General features: G+C 34.5%; 1 long non-coding RNA gene across 1 annotated transcript in view; it reads right to left on the reverse strand.

Moving 5' to 3' along the window:
• Positions 1 to 14716, reverse strand: part of LOC135412050 (uncharacterized) — a 94536-nt gene that overhangs the window by 7254 nt on the left and 72566 nt on the right. Inside the window, exons 4-6 of the long non-coding RNA XR_010429473.1 lie at positions 9787 to 9912; positions 7974 to 8156; positions 6516 to 6593 (exon numbers count right to left, since the gene is read on the reverse strand). This is a non-coding gene — a long non-coding RNA (uncharacterized LOC135412050). The remainder of the gene's footprint in view (positions 1 to 6515; positions 6594 to 7973; positions 8157 to 9786; positions 9913 to 14716) is intronic.

Consider the following 14716-nt stretch of genomic DNA (forward strand, 5'->3'; position numbering starts at 1 on the left):
TGATTTTTCATGATTGATAACAATTACAGAAGAGTAGTGGAAGTCAATTTTTAGCAGATTTTTTTCATAGAAAAATCCACTTTAAATGTATCCGCACTGATTCATAAACTGAATTGAAATACATTGATTGGTTTTAGCAACAACTCTGAGAAGATTCTGAAATCTGATTTATTTTGGTATAGTGTTTCAGTACAGAGGGAGGGAAGATGCTTTTTCCTTTTTTTTTTTTGATATTGTAAAAGTACTTGCCTGTGAAGTAAGACTTTTGGATGTAAATCTTCACTTGTTTCAGATGGGGGAATAGAACACTTGTGCCGTGGTAGGTAGGAAACTAACATACTTTTCCTGTGCATACCATTCAAAGGTTGCCTGTGCAGCATGTAAGGTGCCCTAATCATTCTGACCTGGCTGCTGCCCCCTCTTATCTTCCATCTATCTGATGCTTGTACAGTCATTTTGTCAATTAAAGCATAAGTTAGATGGAACTCAAGTAAATTGATGAAGAATACTAGTGAAAACCCTTGAAATAGTTTTGTCTGAGAAAGATTCAAAATCCATCTACGTACATGCACAGAGATTGTGCCATTTTGCAGTATATTAATTTTCTTGTAGTTATACTGCACGGCATTTTGTGTAAGACGTTATTTTGTCAGTAAATTATGCATTATATAAGCATTTGGTATCTGATTTTTTGAATTATTATAAAAAAGGAATCAAAAAAGTTATAGAAATGTGAGCTTTGTGGCTGTATGTTCAACTTTTATGCAGCAACATATAAAACATTCTACTTTAAAAATTGATACATCTGTAATATACTGTCCTGATTTGTGCAGCAACACATAATTATATTAGAAAAGACGTGCATTATAGGAAGTTTATATTTAAAAAATTAGAATAATTATTCTTCTCTCCCATATTTTTTCACTATTATGGAAATGTTGTGGACAGGAGACATATGATGATGAAATTATGAGTAAGTTAGCACAGTATAATAATTAGTTCAGTTACGAATATAAAAATCAAATGACATGGAAATCTCTAGGTAGATATTGTCCACTCAACAACAGAAAACAGTATGATTTGCAGCAAGAAAAATCTGCCAAAATGCTAAGTGAACTAGTGGCTTCATTGATGGCTGCCAGTATTACTGAGACTGGCAGAGTGGCAACTTGGAACTGCATATTCGGTTCCATCAATTACTTTTCCAGGATAGGACATTCAAAGGATGCATTTCTTGTTCTATGGTTCCACTCTTCTAAGATTTCAAGATTCATTTCCAGGTAACTTTCACTACAAAAGCACTTAGCACTGCTAAGAATAAAGTATTGTGTGAACATACCTGTGAAGAGGTTGCACTTGAGAGAGAAGGATACTTTTCCATTATTATAGATTTTCAATTGTGCTGTTTATTTATAAATTCACTACCCACGTTTCTCTCCGTCCCCTTTTCAAAATCTGTGTCTTAGACACTTCTGAATTGCTGAGAACAAAAGCTGTGTTCAATTCATTAATTTTTATTATTCTATATAGTTTGAAAGATTAGACAGAACCACTGGATACTCCTAACCTAATGTGCTTGCAGTGCAAACTCACAGAGTATGAATATATAGATGGACAAGCATTCAAAGGATGCTACTCACTTAGAATCATGATATAAGATAGCGTTCAATAGTGAGTCAGTAGAAAAACCCCATCAGTGGAATGTGAATTGGGAATTCCAATGACGGTGTGAAATTTTGCTCAGCTTTTCACAAAATAGAGGTATTTCAGTTTTTCTCATTAGGTTTCCTGTTGGAGAAATTTAGGAGAACATTCGCAGTATACCTAAGGGCAAACCTTCCAAGCAAACTACTCACTTATCCAAGAGGAAATCATACAGATCCCTTAGGGCTAAGGTCCAACTATACCTGCATTACTTCATTTAAGAAAAATGCAAATACATTGAATAAAAAAAGAATACCGTAAAGAAAACAGGTATAGAAAATAGAGAGTTTGATGTGTAGAAGTGCATAAACTGATGCCTTAGGCATCTCAGAGATGAAGCAACTGTTCTGAGGAGAGATTAGCCCTGGGTGTGTTGCCAACAAGTTTGCAGAGTTAAACTCTGGGCTGAAGAGTATATACCCAAAGTTACAGAGAAAGGTTTTTAGAGAGAAATGCAGTGACAAAAGGGCAATATATTTGGCAACACATCTGTCTGTGGGCAGAAAGTAAGATATAAGGACAAACAACTGAAGAAAATAGTATTAAAGTAAAGGGCACAAATAATTTCCTTTGACACTTTTCTTCTTTCTCATATTTCCTTATCTCTTACCTAAACGAGAGAAACATTCTGGAGCAGATGCCAGATGTAACGAGCTGTAACACGCAAAGTTGAGTTTCTTTATTGTGCCTCTTGGAGAAATCTACAGTCCAAGAACTACAACCTAGGCAGCAGGGTGATACTGCTCTGAGAGCTTTGTTGAATGAGAAAATAATATATTTGTCATTCAGTATGAATGCCAATACCTACCACTGTCTGTGATGCTTAAATATCCTTCAAGGACCACTACCGAATTCTGATGACTTTAGCTTATGTGTCAAAACTGAGCTAGAAAAGGGATTTTAGCAGCATTCCTCCATTTATGAAAATACCTAGGCAGAAATACGTATGTATAATTCTCTGAAAAATATATGCTACATGTTGTCCTACACGGATCAAAACTTCTTGAACATTTAAGATGACTTATGGCTGAACCTATTCTCAGTTTGTTACAATAATACTACAAATTCCATTTCATCTTCTCTTAGCCTAAATTATTGCAATTATTAGAGGAAGTAATATTGTTTTGTGCAAATGCAGCTATCAAAAGTCAGTCAGGATCAAGAGAGACTGCATCCATGCCAGTAAATTAAACGTGCCAGTAACTACTCTTTGTCACCAAGGCAAATGATCATGGATCAGTCAGAATCCATGGTCTTAAACAAACGGCCTGCCTATTGGAAATGAGCCTATGTCTATACAAACTCCTGAACCATTCCAGGAATTATTTAGAGGAGCACAGGTAGCATAAGAATCCCTACAAGCAGCAGTTTCCTTTACAAATAAAGATGCAGCCTCTTATGCTGGACCAATTAAAAAAAAAAATGGAAGGCATGATTCCTGACCTAATTAATCTGTAACGCAATTTGAAGTTAATCCTAAGTGAATGTGATAAATAGGAAGAAGAGAGAACTGAACACTGTAATTAAGATATGGCAATATGAATATGCAAGCTGTAAAACTTGATTGTTACAAAGGTCTGGATTCTTGTCAGGGAGACAAGAAGGAGAGGAAAGAGTCAGTCATCAGATTTCTTCTACTGATGCAAAATTTAGCGATCACTGGCTGACCAATTTAGTCCACCATAAGGTGGACTAAAAGAAACAAGTTTAAGAAAAATATGAATCCAAGAAGAATACAGCGTGCTTCAGGATTGTAATGAAAGAAAGAATAAAAACAGCCCATGAAGGAGCAGAAAAAGAGATTTCACTCTGACATCAAAGAAAAAAGGAGGAATTTGAAATATGTGACATAAAATGTGACATAGCAAATGACAAGTGTCAGAAATGAGAAAAACTCGTGAAGGCTAATGAAAAAAAATTAATTCATGAGACACAACATAAGAAGAAAAAAAAGTGGCGTGGTCAAAACGATGGAACAGGTAAATGGTCTAATTCCTTTAGCTGGAAATTTCTTTAGCAGTGAAATTATGGTAGTAAAGGAGAAAAGAAAAGAGTCATGAGTATTTGTAGAGATTTCTCAGGCAACTGGGAAAAGAAGTTAAGGAAGTAAACAGTGTGTATAACTTAAGGCTATGAGTGGGTGGATAAGAGTTTGTGATGCCAGAGAAAACAATCAACATGGGTGAGAAGAATGAACTGCTTGAATCAATGAAAATTAGAAAGGAATATAATAATTACATAGCAGAAAAGTGTAATTTCTGACCATCCTGTGTATGAAGAATCCACAGAATAAGATCTCCTAATGAAAGAGATCTAAATGGTAGATATGAGGCTTAAAAAATGAGTCAGACAATTAGAAATGGCAATGACAGCTAGGACAGAGAAAAAAAGGCAAGGGCCTGGACAAATGTTAACAGGTGGAGGATAAAGACAGAGAGAGGAGAGGGGTGGGCTAAGAGGGGAAGATCTGAATTACAAGAAGCTAATATAAATGAACTGGTGGAGAATGGAGATAAAACACTGAGGCACTAACAGGTGTTAAGCAAGTGATGGAACTCATAAGCCACTTACTTATAACACAGTAAATCAACTGTAAACAAGTAAACAAGTCAACCTAACAATTATGGAAATTATCATATAGGAGAGTAACGAGTTGCACATGCTAATACACGTCAATAAGGAGACCTGGCTTGGTCAGTCAATGATGGTCAAAAGAGCTGGACAGCAGCTGGACACCAGATGCTGGTGCTACCACTGTAATCTAACTAGTGAAATCAAGGACCTAGATCAATTTACCATTATGAGTTTTGTGTTCTATGTATGACCAGTCCATACCAAAGGCTTATAGACCACATTTGAAGGAAGAGTAAGTACTGAATATGTGCACAATGTAGTCAATATAGACTGGGAAAACCTCAGGAGATATTTCAATAAGGTGATAGCTGAATTACAGAGGGCAGATTTAACCATAAAACCTTAGTTGGATGCTATGGCATAAGGTAACCAAATATCACAGGCATGCATCAAGACAAAAAACTCAAATCAAAGAATCATTGCCATTTGAAAAGCTGAAAATTAATCTTAAAAAAAACAGTTAGATACTATAATCTATGTACATATAATTTTTTTACAAGCTTAAAGAGAACTACCTCAATAAAGACAGTAATCCAGTCCCAGGGATAAGACTATACATATCCTTCCACTTAGTATACCATTTTTTGAAAAAATGCAGATTTTACGTTAACTTTGATCATAGACATGTACCATGAACAACTGTTATCTGTAGAGCAAGTACATTACCCCCAAAAATGTATACTTAAGAATGAGTTAAAGAAAACTTTTTTCAGGGACCGAAACAGGAGTAGTCAGGGTCTATTTTGCTAAGTATACATAATGGTTTATTTTACTTGTTATATTAATAAACAATCTTATCTGTAGGATGTTTTATTATTTTATGTTTTAAATACATCTAAAATAGAAACACTACAGAAGAATCATGAGCCTGATGTAATAGTTCTACTACTATTACATGCTAATATTTTTAAACTTATTACATTTCTCAAAAAATTGTAGTAGTATTACTAATTAACAGCTATATTTTTTTTCCTGTCTTTGGTTTCTGAATGTCTGACTTTTTGAAAGCATGTCTACAGTGGAAGTCGATTTGTAACTAAATTCTAACTGACTCCATCATTCTGCATAATAAAAATCCTTACATTAGACAAATTCCTATTTTACTTTGACCAAAACCTGTAAATATATTACTGAGATTATTTAATACATTTAGTAAATCACTATTAGGTGTTGTATGGAACTTAACTAAAATCACAATGCATTTTTTTTTCTGAAAGAAAAATCTCTATCTCTGTTTACAATAAAATGGTCAGATTTTTGTGGAGATTTTCCTTGCATTTCTCTAAAATTTTCTTTTAAACAAATAATCTGATTATATTATTTCTAAAAGCATTATGACTAAAATTTGGAGATTACTAATGTTTTGGAGATGATTAATCAATACTTATAATAAATCATAACAGCAGTTTCAAAGACAAACAATCAGCCTTGAATATAGATGAAAAAACAATTTTCACTGGATCATTTTTCAAATCATTCAAGAGCATACAAACCAAACATTTCCAAATAACTTCCTAATTTAAAAACCTGCTACAAAACATAAAAGTAAACTCCTTTCTAAGTAGTCTCAGTCAATAATAGAACTAATTGAAAACCTATAAATTTAGTACAGTGCAGCATGTAGTCTCTACCTTGCTCTGCCTATACATCAATAGGTCATTCTCAGTTAATTAAGTGAAGGCATAATCAGCTTAATTTATGTAGTTCAGGGCAGTTAATGATATCTTAGTACAGTACCTGAACTATGTAACTAGCCTGCCCATATAACTAGCTGGATATACCCAGTTCATTCTGTAGCTCTTCAGTTTCAGCTCTCCATTTTTTATCTCAGATTTCCTTTTATACAGCTTAATCTGGAGCTGCTAAATCTAATTTCTTGAGGATAGCAATGAAATAAAACCAGAACAAATTAAAAGTTTAACAAAGCAATGTCATCAGATTGTAGTCTGTGATAGCATTTTATGCAGCAAAATCATAAAAGGTGACAGTTCCAAATTAACTATTGTATAATTTAAGTATGCAATATTTTTAAAAAGAATAATAAAATTACACAACAGAATCATAACAGACAAAGAGATAGAACTGAAAAAGATATTATTTTTCCCATAAATTAAATAGTTTTTAAATGGCCATAAAAAGCAAGAATTTTACAGAACACACAACATACAGTGTGGTACCTCAATAAGATCATCTTTTTCCTGTGGCAGAGAAAGTGTTTTCTTCTGCTGTCTCTGTAGCTCATCTCCTTTCTGAAGCTGCAAGTTTACACACAAAGACAAACCACAATGTCAACCAATTGGACCTCACTTAAGGAACCAAAGAGATCGATTTGTAAAGCAAAGGATGAACAGGACCCCATTTCTGAAGTACGTTGCTCAAACTGCTCTTTCATTAAAAGATGCTCTCTCTTATTGATTTTGGCTTAAATAATGAGAAAGCTTATCCAAAAATCTTTAGCATTTGGGCTCAAGTTAAGGAAATCAATAGAGTCATTTCCCATTTGAACTGCATATGTGAGTTTTATGTACGAGAGACAAGACAAAGCCCAAATCGGATAAATCGATAACATTGTCAATAGAACATGAAGCTGACAAATGGCATTTTTAAGCAATTAAAGAGAGCTGTAAACATACAGAAGCTAATCAATTACAGTGTTCTGATATTAACAGTTTTTAATTTATACAACCATTGTTAGCAATCCCAGGGAATGAAGATAACAATACATGTTTCTTGCTACTGTTTAGGGATTATGACAGTAAAGCTTTTCTTGTCTTGATATGTAAATCTTCCCATGGTCATTGAAAGAAAAAGAAATATTTAATTAATCATTGAACTCCTATACTATTATGTCTACATATGTAACAAACATAGTGGACACAGACCCTCACTGTATTTTTTCACCCAATCTGGAGTACCAGGACAACTGAAGTATTCAAGTATCCAGTAGTACGAAGCATAGAATCATAGAAATGTTGATTACAAGGGATGTCTTACAGGTCACCTAATTGAACATCTCACTCAAAGTTGGACCACAGCCAGTACTAGACTGGGTCAACTTTGCTTTATCTTGAAAAGTTTGAAAAAACCACAAGGATGGAGATTCCATCACTAAACTTCATAATGTGTTCCAGTGCTGCATGACCCTCCTGGTGAAGCACTTTTTCTAATGTCAGTGCCGAAGTTGAAACTTGTGGCTTTTGCTTTTTAATATACCAAGGGCCAGGACTAAGGGGAGTTAGCTCCATCATCCTTGTAGTGTACCTTCAAATTTCACTGACTTCTATTAAAGGTCTCTTTAGCCTTTCTTTCACCAGGAATCTCTAATTGAAGACCATGTGCTTCAGACCTCTAACCATGTTATACTCTCTTGTTAGCCCTCTTTTAGACTCTTTCTAGTCTTTTAAAATCCTTCTTGAACTGTAAGGCAGACATAAACAAATTACTCCAGTTAGTCCCCTCAGTGTGAAGTACAAAGGAACAATAATTTCCTCTGATATGTTTTCTGCGTTCCTTCCAATGCAGGCCAGTTTGTCTTATATGGGGTGACACCATTCCATTAATACTCAACTTGTAAGCCACTATAACCTCTCCTTTCTGCAGAGTTGCTACTAAGTCAGTTCCCAGGCTGTACTTACTTGGTTGTTTTGTCTGAATTGCTGAACTTTTGCACTTCTAAACTTTTTAGGTGTCTGTTGGTTCAGCCCCTGTGTTTCTCAGCGTTTTTCTGTAGAGTGTCACTTAACATTCTCTTCCAAATTTTGCCTCATGTAAATTTGCTAAGGGTCCATTCTGTCTTGTCATCTTGAAATATTTTCATCCTAGATAAAAATAATTGAATGAGAAAGACAACAGTATTGACTTGTTGTCATCTGGAAGCTGACCCATTAATTACTATCTTGAGAGTCCAAATGCCTGCTCATTTTTCAATCCATCTAGCAACCCATTCATCCAACACATTCATCTCAGCTTATAAATAAAAATACAATTGAAAAGGATGTTAAAATCTTGCTTAAGTTGAGTTATATTACATGGGCCTGTGTAACCAATCCTTCCAACATAGAAGGCAATCAGATTAGTCAATTGTGATGTTCATTCTGACTGTTCAGGTGCAACAAGTGCATCTTCATATCTCAATACGTGCAACCCTCTCTCAAAACATAATTTTCAAAATGCAAAGGCACATATTATGCTTGAAAACAACAGCTGAAAAGTATTGAGCCTTGTCAGTAATAAAAGCAGTATTGAAAATAATAAATACCCTTGAAATTATCACATATACACTAACAAGAAGCTGACCCTTACACTTTGCTACTTGTAAACAACCTTCTTTTCTTTTTCCCACTCACATAGGACTCTTCGATTGCTTATTCTCACCATCCAGATATATAAGGTAAGAGAATTCCTATTCCCCTTCATCTAAAGAAATGTACTTCTAGGAACAACAAAGACCTTTGACAGACAGAAGCAACCAGAAATCTTGTACTTTTTGACTCAAAATCTCAAAGATTATTCTTAGTCTTTCTTCTGTTAATAGTCTAAATGTACATTCACACTTTAAATAACTCCAAGAAAATGCTTTATTGACTATCTAGCAGAGAAGTGCTGGAGCACTTAAAGCAATCAGCAAATGCAGAACCATATTTACCTTCAGCAATCCAAAAGAATATTGCATTCAGTGATGGTATGACAGAAAATGAAGAAAAAGTTTCCCAACTATGTCAGTCTGACTTCTATGGATTATGCCCCTATTCTGTTAGCGGAATTCATTTCAGCAGTTTCAGAGCAAAACAACTCAGGGCCCTATCCATTTGGACAGTCATTGAGTTGAAATGGCTAAATTTGTAAAAGAAATAGCACAGGAAATTTTCAGATGTCTGTGGACCTTTGAATATCAATAATGTTCTTGACTTTGAACAAATGAAAGATAAATGCTTATTTCCGAGGCCTCAAGCTTAGGAACGAAAACTGGAAACTTAATTTAAAGATTACAGACAAAAGGAGATAAATTATGGCTACATTAGAAGAGAGGTTCTCCCTCTGAAAAACATGCAAGAAAGGTCAGCCTTCATATAGTTGAATTTGTCCACCTCTTAGCACCAGTAGTGAAAAGAAGAAAGCAATTTTTATAGGTACAGGAAGAAATAAACAGGTACTTAATATTTTAAAAGGAGAATCATTAATATATATAGTTCTAATTTTAAGTCTCACCAGACCATAGGTTCTCTAAAGGCAGACAATTTAAAAACACTGCTCAAGAAATATCTGCACTGCAGGATGACAAAAAAAGCAGAAGCTACCAGTTTAGGCAGATGAATCAAAATTTTGGGAACCTAAAGGGAAAAGGAAAGACAGAAAAGCACACAAAGCTATGAACAGATCTGCGAGACACCTGTTTCTATTTTTGTTAGCATAGAAGACACTGTTCTTATCTATCCTGTGAGAAGATACCTTTTAATTGTAGTTGTTGGCCAAGAGCTCAATTGAGCAACCTCATTTGGCAGAATGGAACTTTTCTACAAGGGAACAAGCTCCAATGACTACTGACTCTCCAGTCACTTCAACAAACTCTGTGACCTGTAAAGACATATAATTTGACTTTGAATATTCAAATTCACACCTAGATGTTTGGGCCTCTATAGAAGTGTAAGTGTGTATGTACTATGTGTATGTGTATGTACTATGCTGCTAATCTCCTAATTCACCACCTTTTTGGATAAGCATCAAGGAACACCTTTATAAATCAGTGTTTGTGGGTAATTACATTTTTTGAAAACTAGCTGCATAAAAAGACTAAGCTGAAAGACCTGAAATTGTAGTGATCCCTGCTGAAAACAATGGAATATATGAAAAAAAAATATTTTGGAGACCAAGATCCACAGAACAGTTTTCAATATGTCATGGGGTTTTGTTGCTTGCGTTTTTTTTCTGTATTCTTTATCCTTTCACTTTTCTCTTTACTGTTTTTATATTCTAAGTTTTTTATTCTGTATTAGTTTTTAGTCTCAATAGATAGAATTTTGGCTAGTTTTAACATCTTGACCATGAACTGGAAGATACAAAGTTTTAGTTTTCTTACATTCAAAATGGTTTGCTAAATTAATTCTCATCTGATACGAAAATCTGGCCACTGAAGAAGACTCTTGAGAGTTGTATAGGTTTAAATATTCCAAAGGTTTAGAAACATAGAAATCCTCTATGGCCTCTACCACGAACAGAAGTAAAGTGTATAATGCAGTCTCATTTCTTATAAAAAACAGAAAGATTTCTACATGACATCCTGAACATACCTTCAATGGGTAACACCAAAATTAAAGCAGTTTTCTAGCCTTTATTTATGCAATGGAAATTTAACACCTATACCTACAGCTAGAAAAACAATGGCAAATGAGAAAAAGAAATTGAGCTACTCCTGAATTTTCTTGCCCAAAGAGCAGAGCAGACCCTTTGCCATCCTGCAGATGAAAAGACCATGGTCTTACCTGAGGATCTGAATATTTTATTGGCTAATGTCTTTATAGATATTTATCTAGCCTAAAATGTGCTTAAGGTGATTGTATTTCATGCTGGTCTCTCTAAGCTGGAAAAATATCAAGCACTGAACTGATATGACATGCAATCAACAAGGAAATAGCATAGCCTAGGGTATAGCAACTTACTGAAGGCACATGACCATCCTGTACATGACAATGAACAAAACAGGTGGCAAAACAAAGCCCTAAAGAGAAGCATACTGTGTCTCTTTGTTTATCATTATATTCTGGGATTCCTCTAAAAACAAACAAACAAACAAACAAAACAAAACAAAAAAACCCACACCACTGAAATCATTTGACAGCTTTTTTTTCCCATTAGAACCTAAAAATGCAATTTACCAGAATATAAAAGCCCATGGATGATACTGGTTTTTTGTGTTTTTCTAACAGCTGTAAAATATGAAAAACTTAAAGATGATCAGCCATCCATGCAAATCCCACAGCATACATGACACAATCAAATTGTGGAAAGATGGACTGAAAAGTTATGATGTTCTTGTGAATGTATCCTTCCTCACTATACTTTCACAGGGTAGATAACGTCTAACACCAGACAACGGTAAGTAAAATTACTAATGTAAAGAAATATTGGTATTTTTAAAGTTCATGACTGTCATCTTCTTCTAGTTTTCCAGGGAGGTTGTTTCCTTGATCCAATGAATGTCTTCTTTCAATCTGTCTTCACCTCATTACCAGGTATTTTCTACTATCTCAAAATGAACTGAGAGTTAAACCATAACCACTGCCTGCTGTAGTTGGCTTCAGTTAGCACAGTTAGCTTTTCCTTGAGTCTTCTCAGGACAGAGAACAAAAAAAAAATGAGTTTACAGAAAACAGTACAAAATGAGGAGTTTACAAAATCATGTGGGTACACTACACTGCAAATCCAGACAACTCCTGGAGAAAACACCGGTCCTCTTAAGGCAGAGAAGCAGAATTCACTTCTGTCACAGAGCTTGGTTTTCTTGAGCGTGTAATTAATTTTTCTCCTATATCAATAAACTCCTGACAAGATTTCCCTAGATGAGAGGGCTCTTGTGCAACAGTATCCATGAATACCTGAAAAGCACTCAGATAAATATATGAAGTTTTTGTTCCACTTTTTTTTAAATTTAGTGCACAGTAAACCAGTTCTTAGTCCTTACATTAACATTTTTTTAATGGTAGAATTTCATAGAAGTTTATATCAATATGCAATTTTCTATCCCTGTTCTAGCATTTGAAAGACTAAGTGTGATTAATCTTGACAGAAAATTATTGAAGACAAACAGATTAGGACAGGAATTCCTGCTCCAATTGAAATCACTCACTCTCAGAGAAACCCTGAACTTTTTTTTATTCTTATCTGAGAAGTTGACAAAAAACATTTTTGATTTCTTTAGGTTTCTTGGTTGCCATATTTAAAACAGAAAAAAAGTATTATATTGTATAGTTCACAATATAAGTTAATTGGCTCAGAAAAACTGCATTCTCCAAAACACCTTGCCAGTTTAAGTCTGATGCTATAACTGTTAACAAAGGAAGAACTCCAGGGATTGGGAGTTGAACACTTATATGCTGCTGTTAAATGAAGCAGTTGTGCTTGAGAAGCCTCTGCCTGAATGCAATTCATTTTACAACATCATCTGGGGACAAAGTGTAGTTTAAGATGTAAACTGAAATGGCATCTTCTGGTAATGCAGAAATATCCCTCAGCTGACTTGAAGAAAGAAATGAAGCTGAAAACTGAACCACTATAAAACAATTGGTCATTTTGGCTTTGGTAGTATTAGTCTTACAAATGTTTCTTAGGCTGAAAGTCATTCTGTGTATAGGAACGCAGTAAGCATGTCACTCTGGGTAATCATATCTGAACTGCTTAAGGACACAGTGCCAGCAAGGTAATTCAAATGAACTTTTCCTAAGAAAGGAACATGGATTCAAAAGATGAGCCAAAAATCCAAGTGTTCTTTCCAAAATCTATATATTCTTGAATGTACAGATGTGCAGATTGAAATAACTATTAAAGAAAAAGAAAATAGCTCAAGTATGTGAGATGCATCCTATCCTGGAGTATCCTAGAATTTAACCTCTACTGTTCATCGATACATTTACATTCTCCTCATTTGCTGCTAATATAGGAATGAACCCCAAAATACAAACCAGCTCAGCTAATATGAGATAAAATGGGACCTAGTTTACATATTAGTTTCAATATTTGTAACTGGACCAGCCCACAAAATTACTCCTGATCCATTACTGTTTAATGCTAAACTTCAAGAAACCTTTGTTTATAAGCCGGGAAAAGATGTGAAATGAACCAATAACCATAAGTTACGAATAGAAATATTAATAGTATAAAACCTTCCCATTCTTTGATTCTGTAATAAAAGAGCAGAAGTCAAAAGAGTAAGACACAAACATGAGGACTCTTGTATTTTTGTATGATAGAAAAAATCACTTTTTCTTTTTGGTAGTAGGCAAGCTAGAAAGCATGAAAAAATATCACAATTAAAGGGACTAAATAAATAAATAAACCCTTTAAAAGTTCAATTCTCTACATCCAGGATTTTCAATCTTTGCTTTTGATGAACTTCTGAAAAACTGTTTTTCCTCATTTTTATGAACACATACAAGGGGAGCTGGGAACATCAGTATAAAGGTGAGCACTAAGGGCAAACAAAGCATTTGGTGTAGAAATAATGTGATGAAAAGCAAGGTCACCTGGGTTGCAAAGTAAGTACTAATAAAAACAAGAGGTGGAAGACAAGGCCAGAAAAAGAACTAGCATTCACAGACTTAAAGACAGATATGTAAACACAGAGATTCAGGGGAGTATTAGAAGGTAAAAGATACACCTAAGGAAAACTGACATTTAGGGTGAGAGGGTGTGGAAAAGTTGGACAAAGAAGGGGTAGAAATTAAATAGAAAGTGACAGCAGAAAAGGTACTTGAATGGGGATATAATATATTGCAGCCATTCAAGGGTCTATGGAAAGTTTCATTTTCTTTAGGTTACAGTTTGCTTCCTTTCTCCTTCTACTCTAAACTCGTCTCTTCTTTACATCCACACTGGACAGACAAGCCCCTTCTCTACTGTTTTTTTTCAAACTACTTACCTTTCTAAATTTATGGCTTCAAACTACTTCCATCAGAAGTTTGCTTTTACAAATTATGCTTTTGTAATTAGGTACTTGTATGTAGTTTATTCCTTAGTTGATTCAGCTCCTGTAGCCAGGAACTTAAGCAGAAGGACCCTTTGCATCATATTACTGTTATTATGTCATGTGACCAGGTTGTGCTAACAGAGGAACATTGGAAAGATGTTTCTTCCTCAATCTGTGCCAGCAAAACAACACGTTACTCCCCTATGCACTGAGTCATCTTTGGAAATGCAAAATCTGCATTTAAATAGACCTTGAGTTTATATCTAGAACTAAATACTTTTCTAGAATTTTGTCTTCTCAACCAAGCAATCTTCCTCCCACAAAACATTCAACTAGTTCATGTATTTCAATAATTTATTGCAAAAAATACTCTTATTTTAGGTATAGTCAATCTTTTTCTATTAAAAATGTTTCAGAGGCTTAAACTTTTAGGCATTTTAAACTGCATCAAGTTAATACTTCACATATAGGTCATCAATGATGAAGAATATAGTACAAATTCATTAATATCTAAAATAAGTGTTTGTTTATACAGTACCAAAAATGAATCAGTGCTGCTCAATTATTTTCTTCATAGCCTTACGAATTAAAATTACTTTTTGCAGAATTCAATGTCCATGTCTTAGAATTTTTAAAAACAATTCTTTCAAAGACTTGGTTAGCTGCACCACCTAAATGTGAGCTTGGCAGCAGTGTTGG

Source organism: Pseudopipra pipra, chromosome 1 (genome assembly GCF_036250125.1).
Source record: "Pseudopipra pipra isolate bDixPip1 chromosome 1, bDixPip1.hap1, whole genome shotgun sequence".
NCBI classification, from domain to species: domain Eukaryota; kingdom Metazoa; phylum Chordata; class Aves; order Passeriformes; family Pipridae; genus Pseudopipra; species Pseudopipra pipra.